General features: G+C 49.0%; 1 long non-coding RNA gene across 1 annotated transcript; it reads left to right on the top strand.

Annotated features, from left to right (window-relative positions):
• The first annotated feature begins 3730 nt into the window (after nt 1-3730).
• On the top strand, nt 3731-5307 carry LOC132388524 (uncharacterized). Its single transcript, XR_009510254.1, has 4 exons — nt 3731-3925; nt 4121-4162; nt 4492-4535; nt 4842-5307. It is a non-coding gene; the product is annotated as an uncharacterized LOC132388524 (long non-coding RNA).
• Nucleotides 5308-5589: the final 282 nt, after the last annotated feature.

The following is a 5589-nucleotide window of genomic DNA, read 5'->3' as shown; positions in this document are numbered from 1 at the left end:
GACCGTATATCGGTAGACCAGGGTGACGGGCCCGTATATCGGTAGACGGGGGTTACGTGCCCGTATACGGGAGTCAGGATACGGGCCCGTATATCGGTAGACCGGGGTGACAGGCCCGTAAATGGATAGACCGGACACGGGGTGGCGCTCCGGCGTGACGGGCCCGTATACGGGAGGCAGAATACGGGCCCGTATATCGGAAGAGTGGATACGGGCCCGTATATCGGTAGACCGGGGTGACGGGCCCGTATATGGATAGACCGGGCCACGGGATGGAGCTCCGGCGGGACGGTCCCGTATAACGGTAGACCAGGGTGACGGGCCCGTATATCGGTAGACGGGGGTTACGTGCCCGTATACGGGAGTCAGGATACGGGCCCGTATATCGGTAGACCGGGGTGACGGGCCCGTATATGGATAGACCGGCCACGGGGTGGCGCTCCGGCGTGACGGGCCCGTATACGGGAGGCAGAATACGGGCCCGTATATCGGAAGAGTGGATACGGGCCCGTATATCGGTAGACCGGGGTGACGGGCCCGTATATGGATAGACCGGCCACGGGATGGCGCTCCGGTGGGACGGTCGCGTATACGGGAGGCAGGATGCGGGCCCGTATAACGGTAGACCAGGGTGACGGGCCCGTATATCGATAGACGGGGGTTACGTGCCCGTATACGGTAGTCAGTATACGGGCCCCTATATCGGTAGACCGGGGTGACGGGCCCGTATATGGATAGACCGGCCACGGGGTGGCGCACCGGAGTGACGGGCACGTATACGGGAGGCAGGATACGGGCCCGTATATCGATTAAACGGGGTGACGGTCCCGTATATGGAAAGATCGGCCACGGGGTCGCGCTCCGGCGTGACGGGCCCGTATACGGGAGGCAGGAGACGGGCCCGTATATCGGTTGAACGGGGTGACGGGCCCGTATATGGTTGGCGGGATATGGGCCCATATATGAGTAACGGAAGGTCCCCCTCCGTGGTCTAAACCGTATATGAGCAGTGGAATGTACTCCCGGATATCTGTTACATATACGGCAGCAACATTCTCAAGAAGTCCAGATGGCTAATAGAGGAGCAGCAGTGAGCATTGTGCAAATCAGGCGCCTTTCTCCATTGGAGGCTGGCGTAACACTTATAACTCCACCCCATGTTATATTTGATTAGGGTATGCTGTGTCAGTCATTCCTGTCGTTAGGGACATTAGCAACTAAGTCATCAATACAAGATTACTCAATTATGGTTAATAAACTGGTACATGCGCAGTAAAGGCATACGAATCTAAGGCTCGTTAATTTTGAGATGCTTGCTTCATTTTAGAATAATTCTGATTGAGAGATCTGGGACTGTTCTATTAAGGGGTCGACGGGTATACTCTCTTACACATGCGCCATCCATGTCTGTGGATCCATTAAGGGGATGGTGTGGATCTATTAAAGGGGTGGTGTGAATCCGTTAAGGGGGTGGTGTGGATCCATTAAGGGGTGATTTATAATATAATGAATTATAGAAGCAATAATAATTGTATAAAATATATCTTTTCTATTAATAGAATATATCAGTATATTCATGAATATACATCCAGAGATATAATGTAATATTTATATGTTTCTTACATTTACTGTACGCATAGCTTATTACATGTAATTTACATTACAAGTATTATACAGTTCCTCATCTTATCAGTTTAGAGGTTTTCTTCACTTCTTCAATAACTGCTGACGATTGACTGGTCCATTCGTAAATCGCTATATCGACATCGGTTCTTGAATTTCTACTATACATCAAATACATCGTAGCTAGCGTGAGCAAACTTAAGAAACATAATGTAAAATCCTGTCTCCAAAAAGAGGTTGCACAGCTTGCCAGCGTCTGGCATAGCTTTATCAGAGATAAAATTTCGTTTACTAAAATTACTAATAGTTTACTGCCTCGAGCTCGCAGGCCTACTTTCACTGGCGTTCGTGTGGAATCTCCTCTTTGCGCCCCTGATCGTACCATTGCGAGTCACGTCGGTGTCCTTGTAGATCAGAGTCTTTTGTGCCATTCTTCTGGCTGCTGTATGGATTGTGCAATGGCTCCCGGAGATTGAACGTACAGGCTACATCTGCTACCACGTATATCGAGGTGGAGAATTGCCTGACCTACCCACTGTCCAGGAGCAAAGACTACATTTGGAGGAACGGGAAAAAGCGTGGACCTGTATACTAGAGCGCACTAGCAACTAAAGTCATTCGGGAGCATTTTCTATAATGACATGAGCTCGATGTAATCAATATATCTATAGATCTGTTTATAACACTGACTGGATTACCATTTTGGATTGCTCACCTCGGAAAAGAACTGCACGTGAAGGACAGATACGTACTGACTGAAGACAGTAGAATCTATGACGGGCCCGTATACGGGAGGTAGGATACGGGCCCGTATATCGGTTGACCGGGGTGACGAGCTCGTATACGTTTAGACCGTCCACGGGGTGGCGCTCCAGCGTGACGGGCCCGTATACGGGAGACAGGATACGGGCCCGTATGTCGGGAGACAGGATACGGGCCCGTATATCGGTAGTCCGGCGTGTCGGGGCCGTATATGGATATACAGGCCACGGGATGGCGCTCCGGCGTGACGGGCCCGTATACGGGAGGCAGGATGCGGGCCCGTTTATCGGTAGACCAGGGTGACGGGCCCGTATATCGTTAGACGGGGGTGACGTGCCCGTATACGGTAGTCAGGATACGGGCCCGTATATCGGTAGACCGGAGTGACGGGCCCGTATATGGATAGACCGGCCACGGAATGGCGCTCCGGCGTGACGGGCCCGTATACGGGAGGCAGGAGACGGGCCCGTATATCGTCTTGAAGAATTGGATCAGCCCAGGGTTAAATTGCGGAACAGACTCGCTGAGCCGAATGGCCCACTTCTGCTCCTATCTCTTATGGTCTTACAGTCTTTCGGTGGGATGAACGAGGCTGAAAGATATTGATATAGGACAGTGTTGTAAACGGGAACAGGATCAGGGGAACAAGAGTTTATCTTCCCAAGGACATGTTAAATTGATCAGCAGTTCCGGAATTATCCCACAGATCAGGGGTCACCTGTGGTCAGAATCAGCATTGAGCTTTCCCCCTGAAATGGGAACATTTGTTTGAAAGACACTTTCCCCTGGAAAACCGTGATCCAATTGGCCAAAGCAAATCTTTCTCTGTTAATCCCATTGTGGTCACTGTTGTTGAGATCGAGCAGGCCTGGAACCGAGCACCCGACAACCGGGACAGTATCAAGGAGTAACCAGGGAGAATGCAATGGAATGATTGGAGCCGTTTTCACTCTGTGTATCAGCGCAGGAAAGTCAACTCTTCCGGAATTCATGTTTTGAACATTGTTTCTGTTCATTCAGGATCAAAGATCCCCCACAATCCCAATACGACACGAGCATCGATTCCGGACGGAACAGTGAGTGAACTGCATTTCATCTGTTCTGTTACTGGGCCCCTGGAACTCTTAACATTTCATTTAGATATGGCAGTTCCTAGTGCACAGAATCTGCAGGGTTTCATCCGAGAGAATGGTCACGAATAGTGTTGCTTGGGTTGTTGGGTTGCCCGGTTAAATAAGTAAATATTTTCAACACAGGATTACAATATCATTGGCGGGGCGGTATGGTATTTCCCTTTCTGTATCTGGCCTAAATTATTGGCCGTCTATACAGGGGGTGACCGGTTTCTGGCGTTTGTGGGAATGTAGTTCGTGCTGTCGCTGGCATTTTGTTTTGTGGCCGCATTGACATCCGCTGTATTAACAACGGCCCATGATGCTCTTCACCGCTGTGACGTGTCTGTACTGTTCCCGCAGGCACCTTGGATACAAACACCGTGAACGCATCGGGAACCTATGAAAATCTCTCAAGGGATGAACAGGTTGGATCTTTGTATTATGTTTATGATCTCAGTCATTGTTTCAAAGATAAGAAGATAAGTAATGTGATGGGTCGCGTCCGAGCAGCAATGAATGCGAAGATTGATACACTCGGGGTTTACATGTGGAGAGACAGAATACAATTGTCGAGCGCAAGGTTAAAAGTCACAATAGAAATCTTTAATTTCTCTTTCCAGGGCGCAAGGCACAATGCACAAGATGGAAACTCCACTTACACGGTGAGGGAATTATTTGCGTCTCTCCCTTTTTGAAGTAATTGTTTCCACTTCACACAGTAAGAAACAGACCCTGAAGTGAGACAATCGACAGCAAGAATGACGTCGAAGAGGCGGCAATGGGGGCCGCAGAAATGGCGGATGAACTCATGAAGTATCATGTGTTAGTCTGGACTGTGGAGCACAACCTGGTCCCTCTGTCCCACGGTCTTTCCGAGCCGATTTGTTACATGTGTCCACGTCCTTTTCGGTGTTCGTCCAATTCTCCTCCCTCACAGACTGCGTTTGTTATTAACTTTTGCTAATCACAATGATTTATTTCCGTTTAACAGGGACTGGTTCTGGGGGATCGATCTGTTTACAGTGATCTGAAGAGGTAAGTGAGCAGAACACGAGGCTGTCGATGAAAAATGTGACTTGCAAAAGGAACATGTCCATTATGGCCAAGCCGATGAGTTGAGCAGAGCCCCGGCTGTGCGTGCTGCCAAGTTACCCAGTGATTAACAGATGAGAGACATGTAACACTGTGGGACTGGGGTCAGGCGTCGGCGGGCAGCAAACATTGTTATTCAGAGGAATAATGGTCCTGGGCCTGTGGCCTTGCGAAACAGATAAATTCTCTTTGACACCGAATAAGTAAATATCGCCCGTATTTGATCACACCATCTTTATTTCCTTCCAGTTGCCGAGAGAGCCAACATGAATTGTTTACTTATTCCGTCAGATGACGTCACTGTTGAATAGAAGAGGACGGTTGGCCGGGAATTCACACATGAGAAAGACAACCATCGTGGAAGAAGCCACCGTGCCACACGTCTCTTACTTTTTATATACGACCGTTATCCGTGTCTCCGGCATCTCTCTCTCTCGAGTGTCACATCTTCACTCCGAGACATCACTGAAGGGTGTGACACATTTTTTATCGTAGCGGCTTAGTTCTCTCACTTCAACCTAGACTCCTCCAGCCCATGATAGGCAGCCTCACGCTTTCACCAACCTTTGCCCTCTCAACTTTGCTCTGCGTTACGATCTCAATAAACTCATTGTCCACATTATAGGCGGTTCAGTTTCTAAAGACATGTTTCGCACAGATCTGAAAAGTAGCAGTGTGGGACTCTCAACCTTCAGACAAGCCTCTATTTCATCTTGTCCGGGAGACTGGTGCAGCGGCTGAAACGGTCACGTGACAATAATTCCAATGATTCCGTCCTTCCGTCTCGGCTCTTCGTATCAGCAAGTTATAAGAATTAGCTCACTGAATAGTGAGCGATATGATGTGAGTCTCGTCTTATCCAGCAACCAGATTTTTATCCGTGACATCCAGCCCTATTTGTTTTGGGATCATTCTCCAATGTTAAAAAGTTTCAAAGGTAGAATCTAATGTCAGAAAATCGTATACTTGTATACGGCCGATTGGAACACGCCCTCTG

This window comes from Hypanus sabinus, unplaced genomic scaffold (genome assembly GCF_030144855.1).
Source record: "Hypanus sabinus isolate sHypSab1 unplaced genomic scaffold, sHypSab1.hap1 scaffold_340, whole genome shotgun sequence".
In the NCBI taxonomy this organism is placed as follows: domain Eukaryota; kingdom Metazoa; phylum Chordata; class Chondrichthyes; order Myliobatiformes; family Dasyatidae; genus Hypanus; species Hypanus sabinus.
This window is presented reverse-complemented; position numbering and strand designations above follow the sequence as displayed.